Source organism: Dermacentor silvarum, chromosome 6 (genome assembly GCF_013339745.2).
Source record: "Dermacentor silvarum isolate Dsil-2018 chromosome 6, BIME_Dsil_1.4, whole genome shotgun sequence".
NCBI lineage: Eukaryota > Metazoa > Arthropoda > Arachnida > Ixodida > Ixodidae > Dermacentor > Dermacentor silvarum.
In genome coordinates, this window is record NC_051159.1 from 32798018 (window position 1) to 32809168 (window position 11151).

Below are 11151 nucleotides of genomic sequence, written 5' to 3' on the forward strand. Positions count from 1 at the left end.
TCAATATTCAGGCAATCACCTTTCTTGAATATAGGAATAACGCGCGCCGTACACCAATCATCGGGAAGAATTGAATCATGAAACGAAAGACAAAAAAGATGGGCGAAGGCATGTGCAATAGGTTCGGCGTAACGTTGCAGAAATGCGTTTGGTATCCCATCTGGACCGTCAGAAGATTTAGTCTTAACTTTAGGTAACAGAGAAAGGACACCTTCCACAGTTATGACATCGGCAGATATGGTAGGAAGAGGATAATTATTCGTGTCAGTATGATGTCCCTGAGTGAATACCGAGTGGAAATAGTGATTGAACTGGTTTGCAGTTTTGCTTGGATCATTAACAATATGGCCGTTCACTGATACCTCGGTGAGTGGTTAGTGAGAGTCGCTCAAGTACCGCCAGAATCTATCCGGGTTTGTTTTCAAGAAGTTAGGGAGTGAATGGTTGAAGTATCTCGCCTTGGCTTCGGTTAGCCGAGTCGCAAGCTGGGCCTTCGATGACATAAGTCTACAATGGTTTGTTTTCTTCTTTCTAGCACGTTTTACTTTGCGGTGCAAGTGTATTATATAACCCACGGGTTATTTCTGCTTTTCCTAACACGTTTCTTGGCACAAACTTATCAATGTAGTAATGTATCGCAGTTTTTATTTCATTCCAGGCGGCCGACACATCGGTGGGGACGGCCTTCTAGTATTTTATGTTCAGTCAAAGACGATCGTCTAGTTTGCTGAATGCGTTGGACATAGATTGTCTTTGTGCTTCTAATTCAAGACAGTGACACAGAAGCCGCTCAGTGTTCTCGCAGCCGCATACATCATGTGCAGGACTGTCAGCCATTTCAATTAGTGCTGAATAAGCTTTCGTGAAGGCAACTCTCAACCATAACCAACACAGAAGAGCCGCTTCGCGTCAGTGCAATGCGACTGGAGGCCCGAGTTGCAGCGAACGGTTGATTATGTGCCGTCTGGTGCACCTTATATGTCTGGTAGTCCACTCAGCTCACGAGAGTGTGCATGCTAGAACGCGAAGCTGTTTCGCAGAGTCTGTCCTTGAGAGAGAAAAGGGGACGCAGCGGTCTTCTCGGCCTGACATCCGATCTGCCTTATCTGCGTCATCATTCCCTATGATACCACAACGGCCTGGTATTCATTGAAAAAAAAAAGATGTCATAGCATTTTAACCGCGATAGCAATAAGGGCCCCGCGTCACAGAAAATCCGGCGTCGGCACCTGAACCCGCGGCCGAAAAAATCATCTCGAACCACGCCGACCATGCACGCAGGCCCTCCGCGTGGCACAGAGGCGTTAATGAACTAATTGATTCTTCTATTTATACAGCAGCGTTCCGCGGTAAGTTCCTTGCAGAAACACCATCCAGGTGGCACTCTCCTCCTCAGCAGGCACGCGGAGGCGAAGGTAGAGAAAAAAGAAAGCTACAGTCGCCGGGAAGCGTGACAAGCAGTCAGGGGTCTACCAATGTTATCGCGCTCCAGTCTAAAGGTAAAACTTCAGCGTTTTGCAATCTCTTTTTCCCAAGTGATAGATAAGTTCCACAATTTTTTACGTCAGTTGATCGCGAGTTCCCTAGTCGGAAAAACGACTGTATGGATTGTAAGGCCGGCTTTGAATCGCTGGAGACTGTGCATTTTCCAGGACTATCTATAATGATCACACGAAGCACACCGCGGAGAGCCGCGAGCTCTACAGCTGTAGACGTAGTGATATGGGAAATTTTGAACCGCTGGGTAATTCTCCTTGTTGGTGAAACTACAGCGCCACCGGAACTGGTTGATGTAGTTGAGCCATAGGTATAGACGTATACGTGCTGTCACTGTATTTCTACTCCGAAGTCCGACTACTAAGTTCTACTACTAAGTCCGACTTTTTATGAAGTCATGGGATTGTGAGGTTTACTTGAGTACAGCTCACACACCATGGACGAATAGAAGGTCTTGTCGCAGGTGCGTACCCTGACATAAGAAAGGCAAGGTGCGCGAAGAAAGTTGCACTGAATGTCGTATGGGACCCTTCTACTGGTAGATTTGCGAGGAGATGGGTAAGGGTCCGGGCGAAGTGTCTAATGCGTACACTCATTGATTCATTGGTAGTATGTGTTTTGATAGTGTATTCTTGAGTGCTTGCAATAACTTTTGTCGTTCCTGCTAGGAATCTAAACAATGGCGATTTCCCGTCAGACGTGTTTTCCCATAATTCACACGAGGGGTGTAGGAGAGATTTCCGTCAATACCCACCCCCAAATATCTGTGACATGTGCTGTACGAGATGAGCTGTCCGTCGATGGATATGACGTACGGAGACAATGGTTTCCTGCTATATACCGCCACTGCACACTTGTTACGCGATAATTGAAATACTTGTTCCCGAAGGCAGGAGGATGTTAAGGTGCCTGCTTTCTGAAGCGGCGCGCGTATAGCTGGAGTCGCGACACACCCGACGTCCGAATGTAGATGTTTTCGGCATAGATGTACAGCCGAGCGTTGCATTGCCTAAGCTAGCTTTTAATTTTTCCTGTTTACTGTCAGCACTGCCCTCTCAATTGCATACCCCTGCCTTTGAACCTCTAGTACTATACACAATGAGATTTACGTTTGCTTTGAAACATTCCGCAGATGGGTAACCTCTATGGCTATTTGCTTCGCGATCCCTGTCCCCCAACCCAGCAGTACTTCAATCACTCCGCCCATTACCACCACTAGGTACCTCTTTTCCATTGTGTCCCCTAGGGCGCCTCAATGTCAGCGTCGCCATCGAGGCACCCTAGGTAGAGTGTATGTGTTGCTACATGTGTTGCTGGGTTTTCGCTGTCACCTCTATGATAGTTTTTTCCTGGAATCACGCCAATCTGGATTCACTCGTCTGCAGCTACAGTCTACCGATTCTGCTCTTTGCATGTTTGAATCCCCAACAGTGACAACTCAACACTTTTCCTTCTCCTCGTTGCCGAAAGCTGTACCTTGGGTTCATTAAAGAGCGGCACGTACGCAGTAGCACATTTCAAGTTACGCAAGTTGGTGTGAAAGAGGTTTACGGAAGCGCGGCACATACCTAGTGGCATATGCAGAGTGACCCAAGTTGGTGCGACGGTTTCTTTAGAACCCCGTTCCCTCAGTCCAGCAGCCCGATGATGTACCCATTAGAACATGGACTACTCAGTGGCCCGACAGACAGACTGCTACAGACAGACAGACAGACAGACAGACAGACAGACAGACAGACAGACAGACAGACAGACAGACAGACAGACAGACAGACAGACAGACAGACAGACAGACAGACAGACAGACAGACAGACAGACAGACAGACAGACAGACAGACAGACAGACAGACAGACAGACAGACAGACAGACAGACAGACAGACAGACAGACAGACAGACAGACAGACAGACAGACAGACAGACAGACAGACAGGACAGGACAGGACAAAACAGAACAGAACAGAAGGACGGACGGAGACAGACAGACAGACCGTTCTCAGAAAGTTCCCAAAGAATGCTAATCGCATTCGAAAGGTCTTCGGTCTCCGAATGTAGAACCTTTCTTCCACCAAACGCACACTTTACATGCTTATCTGTCGCATGCATAGTGGGATCCGTTTCATAAATAGCGTGCAACGCTGACAAGGCTACGGCGTAATAGGGTGCTGGTTGCGAGAAAAAAAGTACACGATGCTGCTCAAAGCAATAAAATTCAAAACACTACAGACATAAATATAAAAATGTCGCAGTTTCGCCCGAAAGGCGAAGCCTCAATTGCGATAGCAAATTAGCAGAGAGCTATTAGGAGTAGGCATAGTAGTTTTATCGGCTGCATAAAGTTGGACATATTCACTTGCTAACTGAATTAACAAGCGTGGGATCAGCGCGCACAAGCACACATGAATAGATCACACTCGATGACCGCAGACAACCACTGTCAAAACGCTGGCAGCAAGCGCAGCCGCCGCAGCGAGCGAAGGTTCGTGCGGTCTATCGCTTCAACGGAAACTGAGCGGCCGAATGCACAGCGCATACAAAGGTCACAGCCGTGTGGAGATCGCTTGCAAGATACGGCGCGCGCGACAACACCGGCAGCCCGTACCGGCGCAAACATAATAAAGAACCAAGCGCAAAGCGCAAAGTACATGACCGCATTTGCTATCACAGTAGAAGCCGTCCCCCCCCCCCCCCCCCTCCATCCCGCACTGCTGCCTTCCCGCTTTGCTCCTTTCGCGTGGGAGGTTGCGTCGCCAGTTCCCCTTGCGCCCGGTTGCAAGTTCCGCATTTGGTGCCGCAGCAAAGTGTCGACCCCCCTCCCTCCCTCCCTCCCTCCCTCCCTCCCATACCACCACGGCGTTTCGCGCCAGGGAAGTCGCGTTTGCTTTCCGCCGTGCGTTCGCTTTCCGTGATAGCGCGCGTCCCACGCGCGCTTTCACTACGGCGCGAGGCGACGATTTTATCGCCCTTGGACTTTATACGGAACCTCACGCCGACGGCGACGGCAGAAATCTGCTTGAAGTGTCCATATAATTGCTATCGCAATAATAATTGGAATTTCGTTACTGTTTCTTATAGACACAGCTGATGCACGTTTACAGCTCCAATATTCAAAGCCTGTTGCTTTCAATATCTGTCTTATAGTTCATGTCAGGTCTTGCACCGTCCGGATGCAGCGCGGACTTCTCGGCAGCGCCATTAGAGGGTGCCTCTTGTTCACAGAGGAGCGGTTGTCGCATGACGCGTTTCTAAGCGTTCACACGCTCTAGTGAACTATGCATTCCCAAGACCACGCGCGTACTTCGCGGCGGCGCTAGGCGGCGGCGAGTGTTCATAGGGAATCGCGAAAGAGGAGTGGCTGTACACGCCTTACACACAACTCATTTTGACAGTGTTTATATGCTGCGTCGTGTGGTGGCGTGGAGCAGAGGTAGAATACCCGGCTGCAAATCTGAAGGTCGTAAGTTCGAATCCTACTCCAGTCCACCACATTTTCAGGCATGGAGTGGTGCCTGACACCGGCAAGAAAAAAAATAAATATATCGCCGAGAGCTGGTGGGGCTATACTAGTTCAGGTGCAACCAAACTAGGAAGGCCCACTAAGCTTCATCAAAGTCACTCCCTCACCAGAACAGGAATGGGCCTCCCTGATGCAGCATTCGGTCACTACCTCCCTCATGACTCCGACAATTAACCCATGGCCCTCAGTTCCCAGTGGCTGCGGAGCACCTGACCAAGGCGGTGGTCAGACCTGCTACGCGGCAGAGAGTGCTAAGAATCTCTGGGTCAAGACAGGCCGCCAATGGAAACTGAACCTGGCAACGTTCAACACGCGCACCCTCTCCGATCGAGGCTAGCTTAGCAGGACTATTTCAAGAATTATCAGGCATTTCCTGGGATATTATTGGCCTTAGTGAGGTTAGAAGAACTGGTGAGGCTTACACAGTGCTGACTAACGGCCACGTCCTCTGCTACAGAGGTCTTCGAGATAAGAAAGAATCCGGGGAGGATTTATAGTGCATAACAACATAGCGGGCAACATTGATGAATTCTACAGCATTAATGAGAGTGTAGCAGTCGTCGTAGTAAAGCTGAATAGGAGGTACAAAATGAAGGTAGTACAAGCCTATGCCCCAACCTCTAGTCACGATGATGAAGAAATAGAACAGTTTTATGAAGATATTGAACTAGCAATGAGAAAGGTGCAAACTCAGTATACTTTAGTCATGGGCGACTTGAATGCAAAAGTGGGGAAAAAGCAGGTTTGTGAGCAAGCAATTGGCAACTACGGCAACGATTCTAGGAATGCAAGAGGAGAGATGTTAGTAGAATTCGCGGAAAGGAATAGGCTCCGAATAATGAATACCTTCTTCAGGAAGCGCAGCAACAGGAAGTGGGCCTGGAAAAGCCCTAATGGAGAAACAAGGAATGAAATAGATTTCATACTTTCTGCCGATCTAAGCATTGTGCTGGATGTGGAAATGTTAGGTAAGGTAAATTGCAGTGACCATAGGTTAGTGAGGTCTAGGATTTCTCTCAATTTGAAGAGAGAGAGAGTGAAATTAGTCAAGAGGAAACAGGCCAACCTAGAGGCAGTAAGGGTAAAAGCAGACCAATTCAGGCTGGTGCTTGCAAACAAATATGCAGCTTTAGAAAAGGAAGATAAAGACAACATAGAGGTAATGAATAAAACCGTAGCTAGGTTGATCTCAGAAGCAGCAATTGAAGTGGGAGGTAGGGCATCAAGGCAACCAGTAGGTAAGCTCTCCCAAGAAACAAAGGACCTAATAAAGAAACGACAGAAGATGAAAATGTCCAACTCAAGAGATCAGATAGAATTCGCTGAACTGTCAAAACTAATCAACAAGAAAAAAGTAAGGGATATTCGAAAGTATAACGTGGGAAAGACATGACCAGGGGAAAAGCTGCCAGAGAAGATGGAATAACGCTAGATGTAATCAAAGATGGAGGAGATATCATGCTTGAAAAGCATGCGGCCCTTTATACGCAATGCCTCACAACTTCATGTGTACCAGAGAGCTGGAAGAACGCCAACTTTATACTAATCCATAAGAAGGGAGACGTTAAAGAACTGAAGAATTATAGACCCATTAGCTTGCTTTCAGTATTGTACAAAATATTCACCAAGATGATTTCTAATAGAATCAGGGCAACACTTGACTTCAGCCAACCAAGAAAACAGGCTGGCTTCAGGAAGGGATATTCTACGATGGATCATATCCATGTCATAAATCAGGTAATCGAGAAATCTGCGGAGTACAATCAACCTCTCTACATGGCTTTCATAGATTATGAAAAGGCATCTGATTCAGTACAGATACCAGCAGTCATAGAGGCATTGCGTAATCAAGGGGCACAGGAGGCATACGTGAATATCTTAGCAAACATCTACAAGGATTCCACTGCTACTTTGGTTGTCCACAAGAAAAGTAGAAAATTACCTATCAAGAAAGGGGTCAGGCAAGGAGACACAATCTCTCCAATGCTATTCACTGCATGCTTAGAAGAAGTATTCAAGCTCTTAGACTGGGAAGGCTTAGGAGTGAGGATCAACGGCGAATATCTCAGCAACCTACGGTTTGCAGATGACATTGTCCTATTCAGCAACAATGGAGACGAATTACAACAAATGATTGAGGACCTTAATCGAGAAAGTGTAAGAATTGGGTTGAAGATGAATATGCAGAAGACAAAGATAATGTTCAATAGCCTGGCAAGGGAACAAGAATTCAGGATCGCCAGTCAGCCTCTAGAGTCTGTAGAGGAGTACGCTTATCTAGGTCAAATACTCACAGGGTACCCTGATCACGAGAAAGAAATTTACAGAACAATAAAATTGGGTTGGAGTGCATACGGCAGGCATTACCAAATCCGGACTGGCAGCTTACCACTGTCGTTGAAAAGAAAAGTGTACAATCATTGCATTCTACCAGTGCTAACATATGGGGCAGAAACTTGGAGGTTAACAAAGAAGCTCGAGAACAAGTTTAGGACCGCACAAAGAGCGATGGAACGAAAAATCTTAGGACTAACGTTAAGAGACAGGAAGAGAGCGGTGTGGATGAGAGAACAAACGGGGATAGCCGATGTTCTAGTTGACATTAAGCGGAAGAAATGAAGCTGGGCAGGCCATGTAATGCGTAGGATGGATAACCGGTGGACCATTAGGGTTACAGAATGGATACCAAGAGAAGGGAAGCGCAGTCGAGGTCGGCAGAAAACCAGATGGGATGATGAAGTTAGGAAATTTGCAGGCGCAAGTTGGAATACGCTAGCGCAAGACAGGGGTAATTGGAGATCACAGGGAGAGGCCTTCGTCCTGCAGTGGACATAAAATATAGGCTGATGATGATGATGACATGCTGTGTCGCTATGTTAATTCAACCTCAAACGCATTACCGTCGACAGTAATGGTGAGATAGGTTCTGCCGAATGTTTCGTATATGTAGAGCGGCAATTTTTACAGAGGCACATACCTAAATACCTAAGTTGGCGTCAAAGATGTTCAACTCAAGGAATGCTGAGAAAGCCGTAAGTAAAGACAGCGTGACCGCTTAGCGCGTGAAGAAAGATAGGTGTGACAGCGTTTAGAAGAAAAAGAAGAGCGACAGTGCTTACAACAGAAGGAGGAACACGAGCGTTTATCACATGAAGCAAGAGAAGAGCTAAATCACGTGAAGCACTTGAGATGAAGCCCCTAAAGATTAAGCTGCTAAAGGCTTAAAATGAATAGGGAGCTAGCCCTATGGCGAGCGAAGGCGAGCGCAATTCGCCTAAAATTAAGGACCTATAATGCAGCTGCACAGAGTCGGAGATCAATAGGTCTCCTTTTAGTAAACTTCGAGCGCACGTGCAAAAAAGCCGCAATTCTTTTAGAGACACGTGACCGCTACGCCTGCTGACGTTCTTGCCATGTGAGGCAACCGACGTGATATTCCGCATGGACAAAAAGGATGCAGAGGAATAAGGTAAATTCAAGTCGAGCCGTCTGAAACAGTACAGGCTGTCGGCGAGGCATTCCGCAATAAGCTTCAGGAGGCTGACAAGGCGAGCAAAGTGTCCTACGCCGTGTTCGCGTACTCGTGAGGGTGGCTGAAACTTGAGAGGGTGGCTGAAAAAAGCCGGAGGCGTTTGGCGACCACGACAAAGTGGTAGCGTGTTTCGGTCTTGAACTGTTACTCCGCCAGCTGCCTGAAAATGCAAACATTTTGGCAGTAGGACAGACCTGGCGTTGACACTGTTGCCAGGGCCGCTGGACTCGCGGGAGAGTTCGTGATGGCGCCACATGCTGGAGAGCAATATTTCTAAAGTAAGGACTGACAAGTGGCAAGGAGTAGAAAGTAGTGGTACGCGACACGCAAGAAGGAACGACCTCGCGATCGCGAGGTGCAGACGCCCACCGGCGCAGTATCACTCTTAGCACGGTAACGTTTAATGAAGGGGCATATTCTCGCAAATTTGTGCACCTATAAAAAAATTACATACTAACTTTTATTTAAGTAACCTTAAATAAAGGGGCGCACTTTCACAAATTTGCAACCTGTAACTTGGAAATAAAATTGTAACCTTTACTCAAGTAACGTTTAATAAAGGGGCTTATTCTCACAATTTTGTGCAGCTATAAAATAAGACTACGTGTACCGATACTAAAGGTTACTACATAGTAACCTTTAGTATAGGTACACGTAGCCTTTATTTATGTTACCTTTCGTGTGGACATACAGTATTGTAAGGCTTCACACGTGCGTCCTTCTGCGCATGTCCATGAATTTAGGACATTGATTCTTCGGCCAACCACCAAACTTCACCGCAATGCACTAGCGTAACTCACTGAGCAGAACTTCAAAAAATTCTACTTCAAATGATCGCCGAATTTCTACAACTTTCGGTTACCAGATGGATACTCCCTTCTGGAAATATAGGCATTTAAGGCACTTAATCATAACTTCTCTGCTACATTATATTAGCGCTTTGGTCAAGGTTAAAGCACTGCTATAACTGAGCAAGGAAATTACGACTAAGTGTCATAAAAGCTTACGTTATCGGAAAAAGGTATCCTTTCGACGTAGCTAACGGAAAGTTGTTGAACTTCGGCTGATCTTCTGAAATACAATTTTTCTGAAAACGCTGCTCAGTGAGTTATGCTAGTGCCCTGCAGTGAAGTTCAATGGATGGCCGAAGGAGAAAGGTACAAAATTCATGTGCATGCGAAAAAAGACGCGCGGGTGAAAACATGCAAGACTATGCCTATAAGGAAGATTACAAAAAAAGGTTAATAAAAATGGCCGCAGGGGTTATGCCCGAATTTTTTGAACACTGACTCATTGTCGAAAAATCAAAAACATTCAGGTCTTAAGACAAAATAACATTTTATTGCTGTGGAAGCTTCCGAGCGGCGACAGACAGCATTTGCGCGATAGTCAAAATTACTTGGGGACAAAATTTTACTAATTAGCTTTTTTCATTTCTTTAGGGGACATGTAATTGCATATTGAAGGCAGCCAGTACTGAAAGCATCACAATTTGCCATAATTGTGCCTAGCACCAGTTTCGAGAGATTGAATCTGCAATGAAGTACGTTGCTGTTTCAGTTTTTATTTGTGCACAACCTGCAGCAAAATTCTATTAAAATCTCAGCTGGAGCAGCAATGCATTTTATGGCTTGTTCGCAGTATGTGTTCTTGAAACTATTATGCAGCAGGATGCTTCCAGCAACCGGCTATAGAGTGCTGATTGACTAGCTGTCGTTAACCACAATTGTTTTTTACATGCTAATCAGTCAAACATTGGTAATATTCGTACTAATGATAATTATTGAAGTTTATTGGCGCAATTCGTACTTATAATTATTGCTGAAATTCTGTTGCGATGACTATAAAACATGTTCAGCAGAAATCACTATTTCGTCTCAAGTTCTCTTTTTTAATATACAAGGCCAGTTTGGTTCACAACGTATAAACCTTTGCCGCCTTGCTATTTTACAGCGCGGGTCATGTACACAAGGCAGCTTGCACGAAATCGTATAGAATGCGCGATGCATCAAAAACGTTGTACCTTTTGAAATAAGCTGAGACATACTTGGTAATTTTAGGAGTAAATGTGCAAAACACAAAATAATTGATGAAATACACAGTATGTTGCTTTTGTATAGGTGTACAGGTTCGACCCACAACATATTTCTTTGCTGCGGACCATGTTGAAAGCTTTTTTGCAAAAAGTATCATGTCGTCATCACATGATAGTGAGATTTCTAATAATTATATTTTGCACAAGTGGAAAGCACATCTGAAAATGCGGCACATTTCAGAATGAATACGGCAATCATGAGCATGCAACATTTCCTGTATCAAAAAAACTTTTGTAGGTATGAGACGGCAACACCCACATTCTGGAAATGATGTGAGTAGCAGCTGAGAGAAGGAAAGCTGACACAAAACATTTAGTGAAAATGTCATGATTACTTTATTTGCATATACAAAACAAGGTAACTCAAAGCTGTCCCATCACAAGCAGAAATACATTTTGCCTTGCTCTGTTTTCTTCTTCACGGCCATGAAGCAATAATGAAAAAAAAAACTTTGAGTACATCGCTGCCTGGCAGCAGACATTTCTACAGCATCACGAGGAATGGGGCAA